This window comes from Pelobates fuscus, chromosome 7, assembly GCF_036172605.1.
Source record: "Pelobates fuscus isolate aPelFus1 chromosome 7, aPelFus1.pri, whole genome shotgun sequence".
Classification (NCBI taxonomy): domain Eukaryota; kingdom Metazoa; phylum Chordata; class Amphibia; order Anura; family Pelobatidae; genus Pelobates; species Pelobates fuscus.
Window position 1 is genome coordinate 156220663 of NC_086323.1, and position 14948 is coordinate 156235610.

At 37.3% G+C, this 14948-nt stretch overlaps 1 protein-coding gene across 19 annotated transcripts in view; it reads left to right on the forward strand.

The window, feature by feature from the left end:
- The window catches only part of CADPS (calcium dependent secretion activator), a 403228-nt gene that overhangs the window by 340626 nt on the left and 47654 nt on the right, over nucleotides 1-14948 (forward strand). The gene's annotated exons all lie outside the window — the stretch shown is intronic.

Here is a 14948-nt window from a genome sequence, read left to right on the forward strand (position 1 = left end):
AAAACAGAATTATCTCCAGTTAATTTACACTTCCTAGTAATTGTTACAATCAACATGCAAAACAATCATATTGTTTCACTGTCTGTTGAGTTATTGACCAGTTAGTGATTGGCAAATCATGACTTGATGATAGACTATGACTAAATATCTTTCTAAGATACATCCATTTTATTGTGCATGAATTGATTTGCTAGTGTAAAATCTCTACGGTGATATTTTTGTGTGTCATTATCTCAGGACATGTCGGTCCATGTCATCTATGATCTATTTTTCCTCACATTGGCTTCACTGAAGTGATGTTTCCACATGGGCTCTATCATTGTTTCTCCATGTTATTATCATAAATGTAAATTTTCTCACATGCTTCTCCTTTAAACAATAGCGCTCTCTGCAAGCAATTTCCACAAAGATAGCAAGATTACAATGCAGATTTTAAAAGTAAGAGAAACCAAGCAAGACTTTGCCGAGAAGGTAAAGTAAGCAGTATCAAGATAAACATTTAATTTGCAGAAGAGAAAGGAGAACAGATAAGAGGATTATCCAGCAAGCAGTGTCTAGGTTAGCAAAGTCAGAGCCAGTTTAGCAAAGTTAGAAAAGTCAGAGCCAGGTGTTGGTCCAGAAATGACAAAGGTAACAGATTAGAAAATGATCAGGTAAGCAGTGTCCAAGCAAAATACTGGGTCAAGTACCCAGGTAATCAGAGAAGTATAATGTCGGCAGGAAAATAGGTTAACCTAACGCAGGAGTAGGCAACATTCGGTACACCAGTTGTTGTGGACTACATTTTCCCTCATGCTTTGTCAATATTATGACTGTAAGAGCGTTAGGAGAGACATTGGCCTTGGACATTGGGAAGGACAGGTTTATCATGCCCCTGGTTAAAATTAGATGAGCATCAAAAGTAACAAGTGATTTACTTGGAGATACTCAGAAGAACGTAGAAGAATGATATCCAGTCATAGTATGTCAGTCCCTAAGTTCAGATCATCCTCCTGCAATCTGCAGCTGGATATCTATATTCCTTTATTATAATTTGGAGCTGGCAATATGCATATTTACTTGTAGGCCAAACATCAGAATTTCTAACAACTCCTATATCTCAGTAAACGAGAAAAAAATAAGAGGTCTTCCAAAGATTAATCACCAGCCAATCAATAACTGCATTATTGCTTTTTATTTTTTTTATTTTTTTTTATTAGTCTAAGTGACCTAATTTCTGATATTTAGTCATATATCTCTATGGCATGTCTTGATCTCTCTAGCTTTAGTTCCCTATCATTTTCATATAACTAGAATCCTACTCCTATCGCTATATTTTCTCAATATATTTTAGACATGTTTATGTATGTCAGTACATGAAGCGTGTATTCTTAACTAGAAAAAAGAGAGGCCCGCTCTTCAATTCCATATAACTGTCTTTATTCATGCTTGCCATTGTTATTATCTCTATAGTCATTATTCCCTTATATCTCCTTATATCTAGAACTTCTCCATTATCTCCTTATTTCATAGTCACATTTTCCAGTTGATATCTCTACAGTTATTTGCCCCTTATCTCTATTTTCACACTTCTCTAGGTCACCAGTACTGATAATCAGAAACTTTAATCCTAGATACAGAAATTAATAAATCAAAACTTGTGAAAAAACGGTTTATCAAGAAAAAAGTCCACAAACTCCTTTAAGATACACATGGATTTCTTTCGCAAGCAAATGATTATAGAAATCTAAAGCTGCTTCTGATAATTACTGTTTAACTCCCCTGGCTATATGCTATGTGTCTGCTTACGCATAGTTCACTGAATGTGCACGTCAGTAAAATAACCAGGAAGGTGAAAGACACTTTTGCCTCTGTCTCGTTTCCAGCTGAAAGGCATGCTGAATAGCTTACGGGCACGGTGAAACCAACACCTTTATTATTAAATTGCAATACTTGACATTTGTATGGGTGAGTGTTAAACTACATATTTATTGAGGTGAGATTAAATATGCAGAAAGATTTAAGGGTAAGAAAAGATAGAACTCCCTAAAATCAAGGTCAGCATGCCACCCAAATTTTACTTTTATTAATTTTTTTTTTTTTTTTGCTTTACCGTGACAACAAGACCAAACTTGCAAATTGTACATACCATAGCAAACATAAGTAACATTCCATACGATTAGGGTAACACATGAATTGACATTTTAGAGTCAAACATACTGCATTTAACATCTTGGGTCAGTAACGATATGTTGCAGGGATTATTGTGCTAAAAGGTGAATGATCGTGGTGGCGTTCGTTAAGGGGCCATACCGTTGGATGTCGGGACGTGGCTAGGACTGGGGTTGTGGTGATTAAAAGCGGTAGGTCTGAGTTGGGGCCTTATCGCTGTGGCTTCTGTGCTATGTGATTAAAGGATATTTTATGCCTCTTTCGGTTATGAAGTGGGCATATCTTAGTGGATTGGCAGTGGAGGGGATGCCAGTTGTGGGCTATACCCAACGGTCAGCGCTTGATGTCAGGCCTGGTGCCTAATCTATGCTTGCTAAGGAGATTAAAACATTTTAGAACTTAAACAAACAGTAGCAAGAAACAGAACAGTTCAGAGTTGCAGCATTGTGCAGGTCTTGGGGCCCTTCGGGACTTAAGTAGTTGCCACCGCGTATGCTTCCGCTGAGGGTTGACGTGGGGTAAACGGAGTAATTCTGGTTGGGTCCCAGGAATGTGGGGTTTTGGAGGCAGCAATGGATTCAGTTTGGGTTAGACAGTCCTGTGGGAGACCTAAGTCTCGTAGTAGTGTTGCGCCCTGTAGATCCTGAAGAGGGCATTCAGCGAATGTTGCGTTGTTAGAAGTGTGGTGAGAGGTTTGAGTGACCGTCGCCAGGCCAGTGTGCTGCTAGATAGGTCTGCGTAGAACCCAAGTGACATATTCTCAAATTGGAAGAGGGGTTTTCCTCTTAGTGCAGTCAGGACGGCAGTTTTGTCTGTACCACTCTGGAAATTCAGGTCCCTAAGGACAGTGGCAGGTGCTTTGGCTGGTTTGGGGACACGGAAAAGTCCATCCAGGTATATTGCCTTGGCCTGCCTTGGCGGGAGCAAAGCCCCTATCAATCTCCTCAGTAGATGTGGTATTTTTGCCTCGGTAACCTTCTCAGGGATCCCCCTAATTTTCAAATTGTTCTGTCGACGGTGGTATTCCTGTGCCACAAAACGGCGTTCAAGTGCTTGGTTCTGTCATTGCAGTTCTTGCACTGCTCATTCCAGAGTCTCCATTTGCTGGGAGCCCTTGTGGAAAGCTTCCTTCAGGGCACCAATGCGGCCTGTCAGGCCCTGCAGGCTGCCACTGATTGTAGCTATGTCAGCTTGCAATGTGTTTTGTAGTTCCGCTAGGAGCCCCTTTAAGACAGAAATAGTGACCGGAGATGAGTCCGATTCCGTCGGGGTCGGCGCTGGTTTTGCTGGCGTGTGTAAGTTTATAATTTCTTGTTCAAGGGATATGTCATCTGAAAAATCTAAGTAGCTTACCAAAAATGCGGCCATCTTAGGTCCACTCGCGCAATGCGCCTGTCTCCACAAGTCACCGATATTCATCACGAAATTGGGTCGGTCGGGTTTGGGCTTTTTGGACTTGCGCCCCTTGATGACTGGGCTGTCAGGTGAGGTCCCTGGGGCCAGATTTAGCTAGGTATTTGTCCTGATTTAGTGCCTTTTTGTCGCTTATAGCCTGGAGCTTCAGGAGTGTACGACCGTCCGCTGTGGCAGTTAGGCTCCACCCCCCCCCCCACTTTTATTAATATTAATGCATCGTTTTACGGTTGATATTAAACAGAAACAACAATGGCCACCTCAAAAAATTAAAGTGGGCTTGCATGCTAGGCATTATGGGATACCGTGCTCATAATGTGTGGGTCAGTCAATGCATATGAATCTGCACATGGTTGACATCTTTGATTTCTTCTCTTCACATACTGGGGAACCTACCAGTAAATATTGTATTATAAACAATATTTTTTTTCAATATATTTGCTAATCGTTTGGCTAGCACAGTGTATAATCATGTTTATAAAATGCCCATTTAAGTCACAGAAAGTTGTCAAGGGATGTCAACGAGTTTGGGTGAATTTACAGAGTGTATACTTGTATATCCAAGAAAGGTCAGCGTCACAGTCCAGGTTTAACTATAGACTTCTGACATTTTATTGCTTGGAAAAATCTGCCTGTTATGTATTATGCTGTTATCAATATGTCTGATCTTGAATTATGCATTAATAGTAAAAGGCATGTATCATATTTTTATTTCATTTCATTTAGAGGTAAAGATTCTAGTAAATTAGTTTCAAATTAGCCTTCAAGATGTTTTTGGGCTGCAATTCCAAAAGTAGTCCAAATACTCATAGAGGACCAAGTTTGAAAACATTGTTCAAGACCCAAAACTTGTTGCTTTTTTTGGATACAACACTTTTCTTGCCAACAGCTGTACGTCGACAATGATTCAGCTCTAGAAATATAGAAGTGTTTTTGTCGATTTTTCTTTTTGATGCATGATTTCGTAGTAACCTTTACCTTGACTTGTGGACAAGAACACCCTTTTCACTCTTTTTTCTCCAATGGCATGTACACCACATTGAGACAACTCTCTCGAAGTAGGCAGGAAGCATTATATAGTATTGTATGTGGAAAAAACACTCAAGTCCATCATATTCAACCATTACAACACACCTATATGCTGTTGATCCAACAGAAGGCAAAAAAGGTGATTGCCAATTATGCCACATAGGGAAAAAATCCTTCTTGACTCCATAATGCCTATCACATTTCATACTGGATCAATAATCTGTTCACATATATGTTAATTATATCCTTGAATATTATTTTTTATTTCTATGAAAAGAAACAACAACAAAAAACTGTTTTTTTTTTACAAATTTACAAAATCGGATAAGACAAACTTTGGGTTAGATAATTCCACATCTGTAAGAAAAAACACCTTTCTCCCAGTCTCAATGAATGACCTCTGAGATGTATTTTTTATAACGAAAACCGTCTTTCTTTATAACTGTCAGGGCTTACCTGAGGTGGGTGTCTGGTAGGCAGAGATATATGCTCACCCTTGCAATTAAACACAGGCCAAGGTGGTCAGGTAAGAATCCACCTGGCCTGTGAGTCTGTGCAAGGGGGCTGTGCAGGATATTGCTCCAAGTTGCAGTACAGGCAAGGGCACAAACAGGAGAATCGTCGAGGGTAAGCCAAAAGTCAGAGGGTACCAGAAGTTCGGATAAACGAGGGTAAGCCAAAGTCAGAGGATGCCAGAATACAGGATACACGATACGGATAAGCCAAGGTCAGGAGCCAGGAAAAAAAATGGAGAACAAACCATCTGGAAACTCAAAAACAGGAACCAGACAGCAGAACCAGAGTCAATGAACTATCTCTGCCCTCAGGGAGAGGCAGTGTCTTATACCAGGCTAATTAGGCATCTGCTTCAGGTGGGCTGAGATTGATGGGAGCAGCCACAGGTAAAGTCTAGCCCCCAGTGCTGGAGATAAGGCAGGAATAAATATCAGGCTGAAAACAAGAACTAAATTGTGGCTCAGAGGCAAGACAGCAAGACCAGGACACAGATGGACCACAATTCAAATCCCCAGTTGGACACTTCTGGGGCGACCACGTCTGGCCGTCTGGATGTCACGGTGAGAGCCGTGACAATAACAGTCTTTTTTTAGTCTTTCTTTATAACCCTTGTTAATTTTAGAACACTTTTTCTAGTTCTGTGATATACATCTTTAAAACTGGTGCCCCAAATTGCACTGCATTTTTAATGGAAATAACAAAAACAAAGAGGTTGCGCCACAAGAATACAATAAACTACTCTTATCAGTAATCAAGTGAAATGGTCCAAAATTAAAAGGAATACCCCTTTAAATGCAATATAAGCTCCTGGGTAGATGGTAGGGGTGGATGGTAGATTATTCTACTGGAAAGTAGGTTCATTGGTAAGATTTGTATAGATATGTAAAACAGAAAACAAGGAATCCAATAGTGCAATAAATCAATATAAGTGTGGTGTATACAGTAAAACAGCTGTATCTTACTCACATTTAATGAAGCTATGACAAGCTGCAGTTGTAATAGCGTACAGTGGTATAATCCCCATTTATGGGATATGTAGATAAGTGTTCAAAGTAGAGGTAGTTTTGTTGGACCTAAAATGTCAAGAATATAAAAAGGCAGATAATAGTGCTCTCTGTTGCAATAGAAAATGCTAAAATAATAATTGTAGTGAATACTCACAAATATAAAGCAGGCAAACTGCTCTATGGATAAGGCGCCGGTGGTATGATCCCCACCTAGGATTTCTTTGGAGTAGTCAGGAAGCCAAGAAGTAAATAGGATAAACTAAATAATTTTAAAACAAAAGGTAATTTGGCATAGTACCAAAAATCCTTTATTAGATAGAAAACAAGAAAATTTACATAACGCGTTTCACCGCATAGGGCTTTATCAAATGGAAGCAATACAATAAAGGAGCACCATTTAAAGGAACACTATAGGGTCAGGAATACAAACGTGTACTCCTGACCCTATAGTGTTAAAAACACTTTAGGTTTCCGGCTTTCCTTTGCCTCCCTTAAAAAGGTATAAAACTCACCTATATTCCAGCTCTGCTTGGGTCACATAGACACGTGACTTTCAGTGCCCACTTCAAGATAATTTATTAAACAGATTAAAGATTGATTTCTCTGACGTGAATTTATAAATATGATACCTCACTGAAAAGGTTTCAGTTTCAATTTACTGAATTCAAAACTCTGGAGGTTGAATTATCTAATCACTAATCCCAACAGAAATCCTTCCCCATCACAATCATGCTTTTTCACATAAACACAATTAGAACAGAGCTCCACTTCCACAAAAATAAAACTCCATTTGCCCTTTCTTAAGTAATTGTTTTATGCAAACAAATATGGGGATTTAGTTCAGCTATAAGGTCATATTGTGTTAAGCCCACCACTACTTCACAGTACCCCAATATCGGTGGGTCTTACACTAATCTGAACATGTAAGACAAACTAAATGAACTAAAGTATATTCAAATCATCTGTTTTAAGAGCACTGTGAATATATGTAATACAAAATTAATATGACCAAAAAAAATAAAAGAAATAGTGTCATAACTAAATCATTTAAGTAATAGTGCTTTCATGTATATACCCACAATGCATATCATACATCTACCCTATATCAAATAAAATGTATTATTAAACTTATATTGCTATGTCTGTTGTGCCTTCAATTTGCCTTTTTTTCTGTGTCATCTCACTTCAACACAAACTGGGCAAACTCAAAGCACAGTTGCAGAACTTTAAGTTATGGTCCATTGTGAATGCAAATGTAAATGTTTACACTACTTCTGGAACTCCTAAAGGTTTTTTGATTCCTACTTGGAATTTATCATCAATAACATTCCAATAGTACCCAAAAATGTTTACTCAGATCTAACTCACTTCCTGCATCCTTGCCTCCTCTTGTCTTCAGGTCAAGAGAAGACCTCCCTTAGGTTGAACTAAATTCTACTTCTCCCTAGAATCATGGCTGTCATTACAACTATTCTCATTCTCAAGCTTTCGTCATTTTCTGTTTTTTCATCCCCGTAATTTCACATTACCAATTTCACATTATAATGATGCCCACTGTAGCTATGCTGTGCATCTTGGACCATGAGCCAATACAAGAGTTTATTCAACAATTACATTACCTTTACGCACTTATCCCTGAATTCACCTGCTATTCATTCTCTTGTATTCAACACATTAGATTGCTTCAGCCATAACTAGGTTGCCCACAAGGCCCATGGTAACATTTTTGGCAAAACCTGGCTCCCCATTCACCTTTCCCATAGTAAGAGTTAAGGGCGGACCTCAAACTGGTAGCCTTCCAAGAACCTTGTAGATCTCATAGGGTTACTCCAAGCACCATGACCACTTCAGTGATTTGAAGTAGTCATGGTTCTTACAGTCTGTACGTGCAGCATTTCAGTTTGAAATCTACATATACAGAGTTAAAGTCCTTTGCTGTTGGAAGCCATCAGACATAGCCTGCTGGTGACAAACGATCAATGATACCATGTACCTCTTTAGTATCAGTTTACTCGTAGAAATGAAACACCCATGTCGAATTTTCTACCTCCCTAAAAATGGACTGGGTCTCCTAAATATTTGAAGCAGTGTAACACAGCCCATTGATCCATGTATATGTTGAGCCCTGGTAAACATCCTGGATAGATTTGGAGGATACAATAGGTTCACCTTATGTATTATACCTTATTCTGAAAACACACAAAGTACATCTTCTGGAGTGTTGTTAGAAGGCAAAAAGACCAGGGCCGTCAATCATGGGTAAATTTAGCTCCTCTGACATATTGACTTAAGCCCCTCACAAACCAAACAAAAAATACCCTTGTTTCTAGTTTAACCTCTCTCCTTTATATAATATTCTTTAACAGGAATATGTTAACACTGTTTGAAATATTATTATCACTACTATTGACTTTCTCCAATAATTTAGCAAAGGATAGAAAATAATAAACATGAAAGAGTACCATTTAGTTCTAAAAGTACTTGGGAGCAACGAGGTTAAAACTTGTGTTTTAGGTAGTTTTAAGGTAATGTAGCATACGTGGCATTCACAGATGCTGAGGTATGATTTTTTTTTTTTTTAAAGAAAAGCTGAGTTGATAGACACATAAAACAGATGTAACTTATCAGTGCATAAGTTAACGTCTGACACTGCAGTATATTATGAAACTAATTTTAAAAGAAAGTTTTGTATTCCATTAACATGTATTATTTTTAAGTTATTAACAATACTTGTTAATGTACTGAAATGTAGCTAATTGTTAGATTTATTTTAAACTGGGTTACGTTTACTAAGTTTATTATTCCCTCTTCTTGGTTGCAATATGAGAATATAAATAACCTTATCCTGCTTTGTAACTGCATTGATAGCTGGGTCCAGCCAACAGTAAACTTTGTGTATGAAATTGTTTACAAGCCTAAACACTATTTAGGAATTACTTAAATAATTACTATTACAACTAAACATTGAAGGACCTTCAGAAAGTAGGGTTTGTAAAATACAACTTATAGCCAAGCAATCTCTGTAAACCAGCATTGCCAGTAGAATGGATATTGCAATAGAGCAGGTGTAGGCAACCTTCAGCACTCCAGATGTTGTGGACTACATCTTACAGCCACAACACTGGCAAAGCATCATGGGAGATGTAGTCCTAAACATCTGAAGAGCGGAAGGTTGCCAACCTCTGCTATAGAGCTTCCAACGAGACAGTTTCATAGGATGCTAGTGCAGGGGTATAGTAGAATTGGTCTGCAACAAATCAGCAAAACTTATTTTCTGTACTGTCAAATCACCATTAAACCAAAGATAGTTTATAGAGTTTTTTTGCATCAGGCTGAATCCTTTTATAGTCCGACACTCACAGAGAACAAAATTGATGCAAATTCTGGCAGCCTCACCTGAAAATGTCTGTGAATTAGAGAATGGTAGTGCTGGGTAGGGCTATCTACAGTTAAGTATCATTTCCTATCTTTACAAAAAATGCAAAGACACTTCAAATAGCAAACAAAGACTATGCTTAAATGTAGACAGGTGAAAGCTAAATGTATCCCTGATTACATTTACCCCCTAGCTGCACAATGCACAATTTTAGCTGCATGTATTTAAGATAGGTGCATTAAAAATAACAATACGGTAAATTGCCCAGTTTCTAAATATTACCATAATCTTGATTTTGCATAATCACATATTATCACCCCTAACCCACCCTTATTTGCACCCTTGTTGTATAGCCAAGCATTATATTTAAATAAATTAAAGTATTAACTCTGTTCGTTTTTAATCAGTTGCATCTTTTTCATCCCAACCATCATATTTTAATAAATGCAAATTTTCAGGTGATGTAATGAATTTATCAATCTTTCACCACTTTTTCTAACATAAGTATTCTGTTTACTTTCCCTTTTTTCTTCCACTATAACATTGGATAATACTCCCCCCATGTGTTCCTTTGTTAATTTTAATATCTTTCATTAACATTGAATTTCACTACTAGTAGGTTTCCAAAAGGTGAAGAGCAGAGGAAAATTAGAGAAATAAACAAGTAAAATTGAGTGTTAGGACTAGAATGAAGAGCCAATGATTTGTGTGGATGGGTGGGAGGTAGAACAAAACAACTGAATGCTAGTTGTGTCCATAAATGAGAGTGCACTTAGTATCACTATTTGGTTTTAATCCTAATACACAATGTTTTGGTGCAAAGAGTTGGGAACAATTATATCAATTTTATATTTTCATTTTTGACATTGGATTATATGCCAATAAATGTCAATTCAGAGATGTACGTTTCTCATCCTTATTATTATCACCATTTATATAGCGTTTATATATTCAACTATAAATAGGACAATTACAAGAAAATTTACAGGAACGATAGGTTGAAGAGGACCCTGCTCAAACGAGCAGGTGGGGAATAAAACACATTAAGACAGGAAATAGCAATCAAATAAGGTGGGAGTGAAGCAGAGCTGGAGGAGAGAGTAGAGTGCTGCCCTTTAGGAGAGAGCAAGAGACAGGTATGTAGAGGTTACTCTGGGAGGCCATAAGCTTCCCTGTAGAGATGAGTTTTAAGGCACTTCTTAAATGATTGAAGACTAGGTGTAACGTTCACTAGGGGACCCTAACACACAGACATGACAGAGTAGAGAGAATTGCAATACCGATCCTTAGAATGGTTGGGTTATGCAAAAAGGGATAGTCAAAACACAAGCTGAGGTCAAGGGAAACAGAGAGTTGGAATAATGAGAGACAATGCCAAATATCAGCAACCAGGAAATCCAAATATCAAGTGCAACGCTCAATGGTAAACCAAAGACCACAACAGGGCACTGAGGCAAGGGAGAGGTTAGCTTATATACACACAGGGTGTGTCTGATTGGCTAACCTCCAATTAGTGTTAACTACGACATGTGGGAGGAGTTTATTTCCTCCCTTGTGGTCTCTGAGGTCATCACTGTGTGCCGGGTCACATGACTGGGCGCAGCACACATAAAAGGAAGCTGCTCTGGAGCGTGCAGCATCAGACACACTGCCAGAGTCAAGTATGATGCCAAGAGAGCGCGCTTGCAAGAATGGACTTATTTGGATACCACTAACTTGAAGGGAGCAAAATAGGAGGATCAGTATTAGGGGGAGGAATGACAAGGAGCTCAGTTTTAGAGAAATTGAGTTTCAGAAAGCGGGAGCACATCCAGTCGGAGATGGAAGAAAGGCAAACAGTGACACATCAGGAGAGAGGTCCAGGGAGGAGAGATATATCTGGGTGTCATCAGCATACAGATGGTAGTTTAATCCAAAAGAGGTAATAAGTTTGCCAAGAGAGGCAGTATAAAGAGAAAATAGAAGGGGACCAAGGACAGAGACTTGAGACCTCCAACTGAGACAGGACGAGGGGAGGAGGCACTGAATGAGTGTTGGGAGAGATAAGAGATAAACCAAGAGAGGACAGTGTCACAGAGACAGAGTGATTGAGAGAGAGTTTGAAGAAGGAGAGCATGATCAACAGTGACAAAGGCAACAGAGAGGTCAAGAATTAGTATGGAGTAGTGGCCTTTGGATTTAGCTGCGATTAGGTCATTAGTAACTTTGATAAGAGCAGTCTCAGTAGAGTGAAGAGGGTCAATTGGAATTGATGAAGTGAGGCATATGAATAAAGACAAGGGGGACAAGGGGATGATAATTAGAGGGGGAGGACGGGTCAAGAGATGTTTTTTTCAGGATAGGTACTACAGTGGCATGTTTAAGGTCAGCAGGGACAATGCCAGAAGAGAGAGAGCAGTTGAAGATGTGTGTTAAGGAAGGCACAAGACAAGGGGAGAGAGATCTGAGGTGAGATGGGACAGGATCTAGAGAGCAAGCGGTGGGCTAAAGGAAAGAAGAAGCGCAACCACTTCTTGTTCAGTAGCCGGGGAGAAAGTCTTAAGGGTAGGAAAGGCATGATCTACGTGTGATTGAGAAAGAGAACGGCAAGATGGAAATAATTTTTTCCTTAGCTGTTCAATCTTGTCGGTAAAGTAGCATGCAAAGCTATTGGCTGTAAGGTTAGTTTGGGGGGTGGCCACAGCAAGGCGAAGAAGAGAGTTAAAGGTGTCAAAGAAATGCCTGGGATTGCGGGAGCATGAACTAATGAAAGAGGAAAAGTATGACTGTTTGGCAAGGGCAAAGGCTGCGCTGTATGACCACAATATGAATCTATAATGGAGAAAGTCTGACTGGGTGCATGACTTCCTCCAGGAGCGTTCAGCACAATGGGAGCAACTTTGCAGGTAGCGTGTTGATTTCGTATGCCACGGTTGGGGGTGTGTCCTCCTCGGGGTGCATGTGTGGAGCAGGTCTGCAGCATTCAAGGCAGAGATGAGGGTAGTGTAATATGTGGAAATGGCCAGTAAGGGTCAGGAGAGGGAAGGGATGGATAACAGTTGTGAATTACTTCCAGTATTGTTTTCTGATAAATTACATAGCGTGCAAAAATTAGCTTAATCCACTGATTCCTTTCACTAGGGGTAACTATTATTTTTCTTCCAGTGATTTGCTTGTGGCACTCAAAGAAGTTTATTTGCTGAATACCAAATTGCATTGAAATAAAAACTATAAAAAACTATACTTTTGGCAATAATAGCTGATTTTGGGAAACCTTAATTCTGAACTTTTTATTTTCATTGGCGATAATTCTGTATTTAATGAACAAACCCAAGAGAGTTTTGTGTTTTCAGTAATCAACATTGTATTTAGATAATTTGTATATTAGTCAAACAAATAGTAATTTGATATAACCAGATCTAGCCAACCAGTGTAGAAACCAGAAAATATTGTGTTTATATCAATGAGGAAATAGAAAATATCCAGACTTAAAAAAAGAAATAAATAATAATAATAATATATATATATATATATATATACACACACACACACACTATACAGAGAATAATACTCTAATACACATGGATAGATAGATAGATAGATAGATAGATAGATAGATAGATAGATCTATCAATTGCTATTAAAATTGACAAATATATTTTTGCTTTTTCTACTTTCTAAATGTAGCCTTATTTAAAAAAAAAACATTATTGCTGAGGATAATGAGTTTACATTGCATTTATTTTTCGGCGCGTGCTGAAATTCGTGCAGAAAGGATTTAATTGAATATCATCTGCATGATATGCTTGTCAATACATTTCACGCTGTATTATTTTACACAAGCCTAGTCATTATCATTTTCCTCTAAAACCCATAATTTATCAACTATAAGTTAACAACCAAGCAAGTATCACAATATCTGCAGTATTTGACACAATAGGAAAATGTAACTCTCTGCCTAAGACAGCCTAGTTTACAACTTACAGGATAAAAAAAAAGCCTTTTTTCATTTTATTCTTCAATTCTATCAATTTCTCCTGTACATATACTTGTTTCTGGGATTTCAACATGTCATTTTATTTTTTAAGTTCATATGGCCACCAAGCCGGTAATTACAAACACACTGTAATACCACCTGTTATTTATATTATTATGATTATTCTAGAGTGCAATTCCCAATTATTGTGTTTTTCATGAATATATTATTGCATAGTTTTTACACCACAATTTTCAGTGACAGGTTGAGAGTAGAAGAAGAAATAAAAATAAATACTTTAAATGTACACAACACAGAAAGTGAGAATGATATATTAATATAATAAATCAACCATCCATTTATCACTGTCAGATATATTTATTGCGTTCACTGTAATTGAAACATTTACTTTCTATAAAACAATACGTGACAATCATTTATTTATACGTATAGGTTTAGCTAGTTTGTGTTTAATATAAATTGATGTTTAGATATAAAACAAAATGTGCACTTACTTAACACCTTAAGGTCAGTGACATAACAAAACAGCACAAAAGGCCGTATATCAAAATTGAATATCCCACTCATTTAATGGTTATTCATGTAGTCTGCAAGGGGTTAATCCAAATATGGCTTGTTTGCATCTAGGAAAATTCAATTATATTATTTATATGATACAATTACTAGTCATCATTCTAGAATTATAAATCTATATATACACAGTGAGTAAATGTGTTTATAACAAATAACTTTTGTTATTTATAATAAGGTAAGACATAAAAAAACAAATCTCAGTGATCAAAAATGCTATATAACAAATATCTGTTATAAAATTATGGTCTTACACTCTTAATAGCCTAATACAAATTAAGATATTATCTCAAATATAATTTATCATAATCAAAACTAATTTTTCGTAAAATATGATATATCAAAAACCGCAGTGCTTTTACTTGTGATCATTTTTATTTATTTTAATCAGGTATCTATAGTATGTTGTAATTATTTCTATTGCGCAATATGATAATGATTTTCTGTGTTGGGCTTTTTATTTATTTATTTTTATTTTTATTTTTATGAATTCAAAAGTACTGGTCTATTAACAAGTGTGCTATGAGACATTGCAAGTTTCATTGCTCCACAGTTAGAATGGTCAGATGCAAAAACTAAAAATACTTTTATTTTACCTGTCGTCAGTTACAATAAGCACCTAAGCAAATTATCCCAGTATAAATGTATAGATCAGATAGATCAGGTTGAATTAAAGATAGAGCACAATTAATGAGTTTCCAGTTCAATTTACTATTTTGTTTCCTGAAATGATTAGAATTCATGTTATTTTTATTATTTATTGCTCAGTGTCATTGTATCCATCACATATTCATATTTTCGTTCCCATCTCCGTTCTGTTCATTTTTGTCATCTTCAGTTTTCTCATTAAACATTTTTTTCTTTACCTCCATCTCTTTCCATCCTTTCTGTGTCTCCTGCACTTCTTAAT